The 13830-nt window shown below is 39.7% G+C and overlaps 1 protein-coding gene across 1 annotated transcript in view; it reads left to right on the top strand.

Annotated features, from left to right (window-relative positions):
* The first annotated feature begins 1750 nt into the window (after positions 1–1750).
* Positions 1751–13830, top strand: part of Sema3d (semaphorin 3D) — a 156478-nt gene continuing 144398 nt past the window's right edge. The window contains exon 1 of the mRNA XM_090332887.1: positions 1751–1844. The gene's annotated coding sequence lies outside the window, so the exon portion shown is untranslated. The remainder of the gene's footprint in view (positions 1845–13830) is intronic.

The following is a 13830-nucleotide window of genomic DNA, read 5'->3' on the forward strand; positions in this document are numbered from 1 at the left end:
CAAGTCGGTTCCATAAGAAAAAAGAACAAGGGAATAGACAGAAATGCAAGAAACATATCAAGTACATGATTAATTACAAAATGAGTGCTGTAGCACTGAATAAGAAACATTTGCAAAGAAGTTGCTATACATTAAAACAGCCTGTGGGGATTTCAGGTTTCCTGTAGGCAAAGAGGAAAATTATGGGGTTAGTTGACAGTCAAAACCAACGTCTTAGCGGCAGAATTGTTTGAAACCCAGGCAAGAATTTGGTCAGAATTTGGAGACGTACTTTGCCTAGATTATTCTACCCTCTCTCCATAAATTAAAATGGCTCCGTTTGCTCCTATACCCCTCAGATCTCTGCAGCAGTTGAGGGATGAATTAAGAGTCCTCTCCCTCCTTCCATGTCCTGTTGTGTTGGCTCACCACTCTCAAACCAATGTACTCCCTGTCATTTGCTAAGGTTGCTGTGTGACCTTTACACATTGTGCTTTTAAATCAAGCTGACATTTGCAGGCCCCCATGGCTCTTTCTTTCTGTGCATCTGCCTGGAGTGCTTCATTTGTGAAGGGCAAGGTATGTCAGTATAGAACTACCACCAATACCACAATCATGAAGGCTTTTTTCTGTAACCCGATGACGGGTTAAATTTACATTTACATTTTTGTAAAGTCAATTAAAAATAAGTTGCTTGTGTGTTATTTTTCTTAGAAAGGATTGTGTCTCCAAACTGGGCAAGTTTCACATTCCACAAAGGTATACCCTCTCTTTGTTTTCATATACTTCTAAGTTTTTTTTTTAATATTGTGTGGTCAAGGTATACAAATATTTGCACAGGAAACTTCAGCACACAAGAGTATGCAGCACAACACTCTCGGCCTGATGTGAAGATCTATGTATCTCTCTTTCTCTTCCTCTCTCTCTCTCTCTCTCTCTCTCTCTCTCTCTCTCTCTCTCTCTCTCTCTCTCTCTCTCTCTCTCTCTCTCTCTCTCTCTCTCTCTCTCTCTCTCTCTCTCCATGTTTCTCTCTTCTCTTCTTAGTGCCTTAGGGACACCTCTCCCTTAAGAAGCCCCGATGGTTAATGATTTTCAGCCCTGGTGAACTGCGCTCTTATATAAAGGGCACACAGGTACTCTTTGGGGGAGTTAGAAAATTTAGGGCGATATTTGTTTGTGACACAAACTGTTCTCCAGCCCTAGGTCCCTTAAGACAGTTTAATAATAGAGAAGATCCTACACGGGTTCCTAGATCACTCAGGTCCACTCTGGGGCGTCACAGGTTGCTTTACAGAACAGGATCCTACATCTCCAGAAACATCTTTCAGCGTTTCGAGAACTACCTTTAAATCCACTGAAGGCTACTGGCAGACAAGGGTAGACTTGCAGGCGTGGAGGAAAGGAGGCCCGGGAGCTGGGGGGGAGGAGACTGCGAGGGGGAGAGGTAATCCCCGGCGCTTTGAGCATCCCCTTTTTAGAAAGACTGAGTCTCTCCCCGGACAGCTGCTGCGGTTACACCACAAACTTAAAAGCCGCCCTCCGGCTCCCAGAGCTGCCTTTCCTCACCGCCCTCGCCCCGCCAAAGCACCAGCTGGTGCGGCGCTCCCCGCCCGTCCCCAGCCAGCCGCGCTCAAGGGGTCCGGAGCGCCCCCTGCCTTCCCACCCGGCCTCTGCGGCCGCGGCCTCTGTGCTCGGCCAGGGCCGCCGGCGGCTCCCCGGCTCCGCCAGGGCTGTGGCTCACGGCGATCTCGAGTCCTGGGGGCCCCCTGGGTCAGCGATCGCGCGCCCTAGCCCCGGCAATCCCTTTCCTCTCCCAGAGCCCGCAGGCGAGAAAGAGAGACGACGGAGACAAGAGCTTACACCAGGTGAGTCTAGCTTCGGATCACCTGCTAATTCCGGTGGGAGGATGTTTTGGAGACACTGAGGATAATCACGTTGGCGGGGCGGGGGGAGGGAGGGGGGACGACTGCGGTTCCAAAGTGAAGCTCCGAAGTGCCCTGGGATGGGAGAGGGGACCGTGGGGAGAGGAGGAGTGGGGGGACAGGGGTTCGTCCTGAGATTGGAAAGGCGCGCCAGCGCGGTCAGGGAATGGGCGCTTCGCAGAGCGCGCTGCGAGACCCGCGCGTTTGGGAACGCCGGCTGCCGGTACGCGTGGCTCCCGCAACTGCGCGGCCCCGGGTGCAGTCTCCCCGCGTGCCGCAGCCCGGAGCGGCTGGAAGATGAACACCCAGTGCCCGCGCCTGCCAACACCACATAAACTTTTCCTTCTTTTCCTCCCGGGGCGCGCCCGGGGAACTTTGCTCTCTCTCGGATGCCTCGGCCCTCGGTGTCCTCCCCAGTTCGGGCAGAAGAGGCGAAGGGGGATCGCGTCCCCAAGGCTTTGGAGGCACAGGTTCACCGGGAGACTGGCAGCCGGGGACCGCAGGGGCAGGGGCTGGGAGAGTACCCAGCCTGAGGGCAGCCAGACCCCAGCTCGGTCCGTTTCCCTTTGAGCTGGGGGGGGGGGGGGAGGGAATGCAGGTTGGTGGGTTGTTGTGGTGACACTTTCGGGGGTGGGGAGACGCCTTTATTTTCTTGCGAGTCAGTCCTTGTAGATTCAGAGGGGAAAGTTGGAGTCAAAATAAAACAGCCACAAGGTTGGCTGGCCCTTTCCCTCCCTGCGCCTGAATCCTGCTGGGAGTGAGTCTCAGGGACCTCACTTCTCAGGGTGAGCTCGGACTTTCCTCTGAACACCCCGGAGTCGTCCTGGGTTAGTTGATCTCCCCGGCCGTCACACCGGAGGGGCTCCGCCCTGTGTCTCCTCCAGAGATGACTGGCGCTCGGCCTCGCGGGCTGAGCAGCTTTCCCCGCGCCCTGGCGCGCCGGGCGTCTGACTTGACAGGAGGAGGAGACGTCGCGCTCGGGCGGGGCGTCTGGCGTGTGGGGATTGGACAGGACGGGCGCGCCGGGCAGCTGGAGCTGCTCTCCTCCGGGCTTGCTTCACTGACACCTCCGCCTCCAAATCCGTACTTTTCTCCACTTAGCACTGAACCCTCCGAAGATGTAGCGCCCCTAGATGTGCTCTCCTTCCTCCCTCCTCCTCTGGAGCCTCTACCTACTCCATCTGTACCAGCCAGCAAACAAACAAACACCACTCGCCAGGGTGGAGAGGGTGGATCTAAACTCCCAAGTTCTAAAAGTCTACTCTAAAAGTTCTAAAAGTGAAAGGGTGTGGGAGGGAGGGAGGAGGGAGGAGCTGCTATCATGAAACCATGGCAACCGCGGGGGCCTGGGCTGTTGAGCTTCCAGTTTCTTGGTTCTAACACCTCGAAAGAAAAAAGGAAAAAAAAAACAAACAAAAAAAGGTGGGGAAGCGAGAGAGTTTCGTGTCATCACTCTAAAAAAATGCCTTCCCTTCTCCCTGTCCTCAGAGGCCAGAACACAGGAAGGAGGAGCAGGAAGAATCTGGGCGGGGAGCGATTAGCCTGTCACACACAGCAGTTATTTTAACCCCCTCCTGCCTCCGAGTCCCAGAAGCTGGAGCTGAGGAGAGCCCCAATCATCAGCAAGCTGCAGAGTGGTGGCCCTGGGTCAGGGTTATGGCAAGGGAGCTTGACTGTTGGAAAAGGAAAGCCAGGAAATACAGGAAGATGATGGGAGATAAGAACAGGATCAAGAGGTAGTCGAGAGACAAATGGTACTGATTTGGATGGCCAACATTCCAAATGGAATTTACCCACTTGTGAAATGGAAAATTCCAGAGAAGGGCAAGATGCTTATCAGATTCCCATTGTTTCCCTATCATCTGCACATCACAATTAATATGCTACAATATTGCGAAAAACGTTATTTTCTTCTTGGTGAATAAAGCAGAAAAGCAGTGAGAAATTAGTGGAACAATTTTGGCTTTTATCCTTTTAACATAATTACGGAAGCATTCATTAAAATCAGAAGTATGAGAACATATTCATTAAAACCATTCCTATGAATATCACTATAATTAATATTATTAAAATCCATTTCCCTATCAATATGTTTTGATAAGGAAATGGACTACTAGGTAGTTATGCTCATTTTAGAAGTGAAAATAATGAATTGGAAAAATGTTCATTTTTGTGACCAAATTCGAGTTTTTAGTAGTCACAACTGAGATAGTAACTCATGTTTAGGACACTTTCTATGGCCCCAGTTAAAGGAAGGGCCTTGCTGAGGTCAATCCTCATGCTGTTTCTGTATATGGAATCATGCATCTATGAAGGACACCCAAGAACTTGGAGCTAAGTACAGAACTTAACATCAGTAGAAATAGAGTATGTACATATTAGCATTCTACTTTCATAGAGATATTAGAATTTTTAGGAATTGTTGCTGGCTTAACAATGTTTGTCCACACCAAAAACACAAGAAAATGAAAAGAAGCATAATTTATCCAACGGCAATCCATGGTTGTGTTGAGAAGAACCCATAAGATTAAGTTCTCTTCAGTCTAATGATTGTTCATATGATTTATCTATCAAAACATTGACTTCATGTTCTGGTAGCACTTGTTTACCATAGCAAAAGTCTGTTGTCTATTATGAAAAGGTATAAAGGTATAAAGCTTTGAGTGTCTGAATCCTGTTACCTTCAGGAGGATTGGCTGTGTAGGAAAAAGCTGAGGGACAAACATTTTCTGGCAATACAAAATGTTTTGAAGCGATCAGGAAACTAAAATATATATGCATACAAATGAAGGTTACAAAAAAACAGAAATAATTGCTGTGACTTTTTTTTCTGCCTTTCAGAAAGGTTCCCTCACAGGTAAGTCTTACCTTAAGAGTTTGCTTTAAATATGTAGGAAAAGGGTGTACAAAGAAACACTGAAATTACAGGCACTTAAGTTTCTGTGGATAGGACTACCAATGGAGAATGGAGTTGTTTTTGTGAGAAAGTCAAGGAAATAAACAATTACAAAAGAGAAGGAACATGCATACTCTTTTTTAGCATGGTAAAAGATTAAACTCTAAGTTTGAATATAAGTTACTGAGCTGAGCTACTGTTAACTCATCTTTTTCTTTTCTATCACTAATAAGTACTTTATTTGGAGATGAAGTTAAAATAATACATCAAGTTCTAAAGCCCAGTTTAAGTACTTTATTTGGAGATGAAGTTAAAATAATACATCAAGTTCTAAAGCCCAGTTTTTATTTCCCATACCATACCTTCATTAATGGATATTCATTGATTATCAAAAAGGTTCTCACAGATGAACAACTTTCTCAAAAAATGTCTTCTAGAACAGAATGGGAAGCATTCCCATGCACTGGTGTTTTATTTCTTGCTTGAATAGAGCTTTTCAGTTAAGCGTGCAACATTTTATTATATATCTGTATATGTATATATATGTATGGATATGTATGTATATGTACGTATGTGTATGCTTTGATACCACATGTTCTCTGGAAATTATCTTTGTTAATTGATACTTAATTTCTTGCTATAAACACTTGTAACTATATGTAGCAGTCAAGTAAGGTGGTAAGTTTCCATCATCCATACCATAGTTTCAAAGAGGTAAAAGAAATAATCATATTTGTGAAATAAATTATACTAATAACATTGATAAATGACTGTAGGCTGGACACTGTTGGTTCACATCTGTAATCATGGCCATTCAGGAGACTGAGATCTGAGGAGTCTTATTTGAAGGCAGCCTTGGCAGAAGACATATTTGAGATACTCTTTTTTACTATTTTATTTTTTTGCCAGTCCTGGACATAAGCTCAGGGCCTAAGCACTGTCCTTGGATTCTCTTAAGGCTAGAACTCTACCAATTGAGTCTCAGCACCACTTCCGGCTTTTTTCTATGTGTGTGCTACCAAGGAATTGAACCCGGGTTTTCGTGCATGCTAGTTAAGCACTCTACCACTAGGCCTACCTCTAAACCTAGTTTAGAAAAGGTAATTTCTCCAGGAAACCTCAGTCAAAATTCCTCCTTGTTTTTGTATCTTTGTCATTCCTTTCAAGATAATAGTCTAAATTTCTAAATATGTTTTTGCTTACATTATTGTTGTTGATTATAATCACATTTTACTGTTTATTGTCCACTTCTATTTTGATTTTTTTTTACTACTCTAGGAAAATGACATGGAGGGACTGAAATGTATGACTTTACTTGAGTGCTAATATAGTTTCAAGTGTTTGTTTATAGCAAGGAGAAAAAGCTTTTCAAAATGAATCTGCAACTACTCTTGCTTATTAATATAAAGTATACAAGGGAAAACATCTCCAGAAAAATGAAATGTAAACCTAATAGCATTGATTCTGTTATTTTATAGATAATAATTCAAATCAATATTCTTTAAGTAAATAAACCAGAAGTATCCAGTATATTTAGTATTGTGTAAATCTGAAGGCATATATAGTTGGAGGAGACAAATTCTACCCTTCTGTCTAAGGCTTTGTTAATAGCAGTGTCTCCCTCTTCATTATTGCCTTATATTTACAGTTATTATATAATAGCTCTGGTATTTGTGGTAAATTGAGATTCCTTCTTCACTAGTATTCTGTGGAAATTGTTGAGAATTTAGACATTCTAAGATTTTCTTTGTTCTGGTTTTAGTTTTCGTGAGTCATAGTATAAAACATATTTCATAACCATGTGCTAGTCACAGAACATGAGATTTAAAGGTTTTCCATTTTGGTGATGGTCAGCTGAATTTTCAGAAATGATCTGTCTGAAAATAACTGGTACCTGTTCTGGATTCTCCTTAGAACAGTTGAGCTTTTTACTACATAGAAGAGTTGTGTTTGTGGGGGAGGGAGGGTATGTATGTTGGGGGTTGAGCTCAGGACCTGACTCAGATTTTTTTGCTCAAGAACTCAAGTGCTCTTCCTCTTATGGCTTCTTTCTTAGTTAGAAATAAGAGTTGCACAGCTCTTTTCTGCCTGTATTAGCTTTGAACTGGGATCTTCAGATCTCAGCTTCCTGAGTAGCTAGTATTACAGCTGCACAGAAGAAATTTTAAAACATTTTTTTAAAAGTATCACTGCTTGTGATAGGGGCAATGTTTAAGTGCTTATTGAATTTGAGAATAAATGGGGACTACTTTGATTTGGCAACTACCAACTTCTTGTCCTTCCTTATCAACTGTTAATGTGTTTAACTGTAGTCAAATTACTATTTAAAAATATTCTTGTAAATGAAAATAATCACCTTAAATCTTATCAGTTTTGAGCTTAGATTTTTTTGCTGTATAGTGAATGCTAGTGAAATTGTATGATTGTTAATTAGATCCTTGATATATTTTTCAATTCAGAGTTCTCTTTTTTGGCCATAATTACTTCTGTATTACTAGTTGCCATTTATATTCTATCATTTCATAATTTAACAATGTTTTATATACTTTTTTTCCAAGAAGGTTGATCATCTGTGAACATAACCACATTTTGCATGCAGAATTATTTGCATGAAAAGGAATATAAATGACTTCTAATTTTACAAAGAGAAGTCCATAATGTTAAGAAACTTAAAAAAAAGAAACTTTTATATGCAACTTTTAAGTGAAGACATTTTTAACCACCTGTAAATTTACTCTTCACAAGCATTTATACTAGTTATATATGGATGAGCAAATAACAGTCCATTACCTTGGCATGATTCACATTTTGCAGAGCCATAAGGATTGTAGTCTTAGACTTTATAGTGATGAGATTTGGCAAAGAGCATTCATTGTTCAGGTTTCCAAAAGGGCAAGTTTTTGGCAGGAATAACTTGCAGAGAGAAAGAATGCTGTGCTTACACATGTGCACTCAATAAACCTTCAGAAGGCTTGGGCTAACATATTACAGAATTGCCTACACCGCCTTACTGCTAATGTCTAGATGTTGACTGTGGAAAAACCTTTTGTTGTGTCTTTATCATATAGGGCTTTTCACATGACAGGAAATAGGACTTTGATTCATATTTCAAAAGTTATTAGAGTACAGTGAGCATTCATTTTTGTATCCTGGGCAATTTCACTACAGGGTTATTAAAAATAACAAATACATCAAGGACTTCTTTCTCGCAATATTTAATAGATAACCATCAAGTGCAAGACACCCAGAAATAATCCTTTTGTATTAAGCATACCCTTGTTCCTTTCAATAATCAAGAATGAAAACTTAGTTTTTTTGAAAAAATTCTTATTGTGGACAAGCAGTTTTGAAGTGTGTATGCTTTAATTAGATTATATTAAGAAGAGCAAAAACAAAACATCTTGCAAATTTCCTAGGTCAATAAACAAAACAAGCCAATGTCAATCATATAAGTCAAGCATAGGGGCCTACAATTATTCTACTTTTCCCACAAGAGGCTTTAGCTGTGATGATTTCTCTTTCACTCGGACTAATTTACTATGTTTTACTGCCAGCACCTCTCTCAGCCTCAGCCGAAGCCCTCTTACCTTGCACCTTTAACCACCTCAGCATATACCCAGGGCCAGTATTCCAATTCCTACTACCCTCTCATCTTCTTCTTTCAGTAAAACAGGACTAAGCTTTTCAAGCAAGGAACAAATAAATGGGTGTCATCTAAAACCTATTAGCACCAAAGGTTGTAGGTGATAGAAGCAAGAGCTCCTAACATTTACACCTAAATCAGTCCATTCAGGATCCACTCATGTTTTCTCCTCTCATGACTAGTTTGATAGAGAAATCACAAAGTGCAATTTATACAAATATTACTTCATCACAATTATTTCACAACGTATTTTCTACTCATTTATAGTAATTTTGAAGCTCTCCCGTGTCCAATCCCCCTTTCATATTTTCTTTATTTAAAGATGTATTTATTAAATCAATGTCATCTATTTGCTAAATATTTATAATTATCACTGATAAAACACAGATGAGGAGAAAAAAATGACTGCCCACCCTGAGTCGATAATAGCAGAATCATTTATTATCACCATGGGCTAACTCAATGTCCTTATTATATCAAATCCAACAAACCAAAATTCCTATTCATGGGGTTGGAATTTTTTTATAGCCTAATCTTTAATTGTGAAGTCTTCTCTGTTACCTTTTTCTTTTGTCCTCTTTGAAAATTGTACCCTGAGATTTCTCCCCCACTCTGAAGTCTCTTGGGTTCCAGTTAACTCACATCACCATAAGCTCTAGATAATCCCCTCTGGTCATCCCCTAGGTCATTCCCTCTAGGTCACACTTTGTAAGTAAAGTGCTTCACACTTTACTTACATAGATGCTCACTCATTTGGGTAACTGAATGTTTTTGAACCTATGATTACTGTAATTATAAACTGGGGCTTTAAAGGGTGAGAATGAAGGAGGTATGATGATTAAGTCTATGGACCATGAAAGCAAGTGACCTGGGATCAGATACTAGCTCTGCCATCTCCTAGCTGTGTGATTTTGAGAGATTATTCAACCCATCTATAGTGCAGTAGACGGAAACGTCATGGAATCATCAGTCACACAGTTACTATGAGAAGCTAATGACCAAATGCTGTATGATTTATTATAGTAGCTGTGTTTTGCCTTTGCTGTACCTTACTTTGTTATGCACTGTCCATGTTGGTCAGATTCGCAATCCATCTGCCCCTTGTTCCATTGCCTTGTTTTAATCTGTTCAGTTCATTCAAAGAACCGTCCTCTGATGGCCTACTTCAGGTACATAGTGGGATAATGGAATGGCATTTAAAGATGAATTACTACCATGTCTCCTTTTCTCCCTTCAGAAGTATCTTATTTTAAGAGATATAATTGTGGAGCATGTTGCTACAGATCATAGTGTGAGAAGAAGCATGTGAGGGAGAGGCATGGACAGACATCTCTGTACTCGTAAAGTCAGTTGTAGACACTGAACAAACAGTTCAGCAGTGATAAAATCTTTAGGCTACTGAACTGGATTCTCAGCCTTTGTTCCTAGCATGGTGTAGCTGCCTTCTCCACTACTGAATATGAAACACTGCATGATTCTTTGTTTCAGTGCTCCATCTCAATAAAACATGAAAGGTTTGTTTAACTTCCCTGCTCCCCTCCTTTCTCCCTTTGCTTTCTCTGTTTCACTATCTCTATCTCTGTCTCTCTGCTTAATACAAGGCATTGTTTACTCTATTCTGTAATCATCACTTTGTCCCTGGACAATTTCTAAACAGGTATTGCTCTTAAGGCCTTCTTCCATTTCTGAATTTGCTATTTTTGTCTTTTTATAAGAAAGGGAAGGGAAACAAAATGATCTAATTCACTGCTCATTCACTGGAGGATCTGGACATCTGCCCAGAAACACTCTACATAGTAGTCTTTCCTAGAGACTACAACTTTTCTAGACCACACACCAGTGCTGAACTTGCCCTACTTGAGCTGTCTGGAAGCTGAGGGAATCATATTGCCTAAGGGGGCTTGTTCAGTAAGAAAAAAGGCAAGGCTAGGGAAAACCTTAAATGTGAAACATCTCCATTTGCAAGGACAATCAGCAAGTGTTTGTCCCATGCTACTTCATTCACTTGGCAGATCTCTTAAATACAATTTAACAGAAGCAACAAGAATGATAATAACATTTTCCAGAATTTGAACTTAAAGGTCAATCACTTTTGAGCAAGTGGAAGTGAAACTGAATAATGTTGTAAGTTTTATGGGAAACATTTTTTTGAATATTTTTCTCAGTAGTGTCTCAAACAAGTCTAGTCTTCCTCGCCCCACAGCCCCTCCTTTACTGAAGTTTAAGCTCAGGGCCTAGTACTTACAGCCAGCCCTTTTTCTGTTTTCATTATTTATTCAGTAGGGTCTCACTCTTTGCGTCGGTAGGCATGTACTTTGATCATCTTATTTACACTTTCCACAAAGCTAGAATGTCACGTGAATGTCACTGGGCCTATCTTTTAAATGGTGGAGATGGAATTTTGTGAACTGTTTACCTTAAACTTCAATCCTCCTAATCTTTCCTTACAGAACAGGTAGGATTATAGATGTGAGCCACTGTACACTCAGTTTCAAGCTTATCAAGTCTTTCATTATTACTTTTGCTTATAACAATTTATCAATACATCTTATATTAATAATCATATCTTATAAAAGCAAAATATTTCTGGCATTCTCTATATTTCCATATACATGCATAGGATTATTGTTCCAAAGGAAAATTTGCACTTCACCTGATATAAAGCTGTTTCATGTACTTCTCAGAACCAGAATGAATTAACCTTCAGACTTAGGCTTTCTGAATTGGCTGATTATTGTTTCAAAAGCTTACAATGGAACAGGTCATATCTTCCCACATATATAAGAAGTCTGAAGTCAAATTTAATATACATGAGTTACACATGAATTTTTATGCAAACAGAAACATTCATGAAGCCAGAAACTGAAGCCAGTGACAATTTTTATAATATATTTAGTTTGTGGCATAAAATAGTAGATATTTATCTTCCTTCCATAATGATATTTGAGTCTATCATTGTATTATATTCTACATTTTACAAGATGATACAAATCTAGCCTTCACCATCAGGATAGCAATCCAAAATATCTCTATCCTGTACTTATTTTTCTTGTCACATATATCCCTCCCCCTAATCATTCTCTAACTTCTGTGATATGGACAGTTTACCATGTTAAAGAATATCTATTTTCATAGAGCAGGCTCATCTCCACAAGTCACATTCATTCTCTTCGATAGCTACTTTAGCACGGCATGCTTACTGATTTGTAATTATGAATAAGAAAAACAAGCTAAGATTTTTTAAATTGTATTTTATTGTTAGGGCAATGTATAAAGGGGTTACAGTTACATTCGTCAGGTAGTGGGTACATTACTTCTCAAACATTGACATCCCTTCTCATGTTTTTGTCCTCTTTTCCTCCCCCAATCCCCTCCTAATCATCTTGTTTAGGTAAGATTTTAATAACAGAATCTAAGACTCGGAATCATAGGTAGCTGAGTAAAATACTGCTTTGTTTAAATGAATAATGATTTCTCTTTCTATTTTGGCTAGAGAGAAGCAGGAAGTCATAGAATTATTATCCCATTTTTAGTCAAAGATAGTATTGTTCAAAATTTTTTAATATGCTATTCTTAGGATAAACTTGTTTTGCCTTTGTACCATATACAAATTAAACTATGTATTTTTTCTAAGTGCTCTATTGTGCCTCTTATAACTAGCTCAATTAGCTTTTGACTAACATTCAAAGGATGTTAGGAGCCAAAAATACATGGTAAAAGTTATGGACAACATGTGTCCAGAAAACTGTAATTCTAATGTTCATTTTCATAGTCTATAGTTCAGTAATTCATATCTAATACAGAGCTTTGGAATGCTTCCCACAGTTCCTTGAACCTGGTTTAACAGAACTAGTACTAGAGGTTTTTATTTGTTTCTTTGTTTCAGTTCTAGCCTTGGAAATAATTGGAATGTAGACCTGCCAAACATTCAGTTCCATGATAACTATTTGCAAATCTATCTAAATATGAAGATAGCAACAGCAACAACAACAATAACAAGAATAGTACATTTTGATGAGCTTATCTCACACATTCATGTCAGATTTAAAGGAAAAACAACCCAAGAGGATGTCTAGTTAAGGTTTTCCTTTTACAGAAAGGACAGAGGTTGAGCTGATGTGAACTCTTTCCCAGTTCCCTTTCACCACTTTCCATGCTTCCTTCCTGTCCCCTCTCCCTTTTTTCCTTCCTTACACATGAAAGGAAAACCTCTCTATTTTAAGATCAGTGCTGTGGGTTCAAAGCGGAATAGCCCCAGGCTTGTGCAGTTCATGATCCATATCCATAGGACACTGGTGGTAGTGTGCCCCGAGTGACTCAACTGAGGATTCAGGGAGCTGAAGTCTCGTCTCTGTAAGGGCCAAATTGCTGCATCCTACTACTATTAACTACCTTGTGTAGAGGGAAGAAAAATTGGCATACTGTATTGAACTGCTGACATTTCAAACCAGGAAAGGATGGTCTACTTGTCATATGCAATATGTGCTTACATAGTCAGGATGAAGTTTTAATATGTTACAGTTTTCACATGTTATATTATATATATTTATAAATTAGGAATAAAGTTTTAGAAATTCATAGTTAATTTGCTTTGAGAAATGCATGAGGAATTGGAATACAGGGTAAAATTATTTGATGCAAAGTAGATTTTCTACTTACACTAAATAATAGCAACACACCTTGTATACCCTCTTCTACATATTTTGGGGTTTTCTGCTTACTAATCTGTGTCCTCCTTTCTCAGGTGAATGTGTGTCTATCTTGATTGCCACTTTAATACTGTGGTAATAATAAATATATGTTAGAAATTCAGAAAGTGAGTGAGTGCTGCTGTATTGGAAGAATACGTGTGAGATGTCCTTTGTGATGTTCTTACTAACAGAATATTCAGAAAAATTCTTCCAGACAAGTAAGAAGTTTGAAGACATTTATTTGATGAAATTGTGTTTTAGCTTTCTTTATCATCTGTGAGTATTCGCTGATTTAAGTCACTGTTACCTATTAAACTCAAAGAATCAGAACCTTTACCATTCAAGAAATTGAAGCCAGAGATACATGCTTGAAGACAATGTATACTCATGAACTCATTGGTAGGAAATTCATACGTAAATACTGATAGATTTTGTAGTGTATACTACTAATTATTTTTCTATAGTATTTTTTAGTAACAGGAATAAGACAATATGAATTTGGTTGAGACTAATATATGATTGCCTCACCCCACCCAAAAATATTAACTGATATGGACTATATTTATCATCAGATATAAGCCTATGCTAATTAGATGTTCATTTTTTTAAAAAAAAAAGGAGCCATGGTTTGATTAATTTACTTCTGCTATTAGACTATGATAGTAACAATATAAAATGTCAAATTGTTCAGTAACTCTA

Source organism: Megascapheus bottae, chromosome 5 (genome assembly GCF_031878675.1).
Source record: "Megascapheus bottae isolate mThoBot1 chromosome 5, mThoBot2.hap1, whole genome shotgun sequence".
NCBI lineage: Eukaryota > Metazoa > Chordata > Mammalia > Rodentia > Geomyidae > Megascapheus > Megascapheus bottae.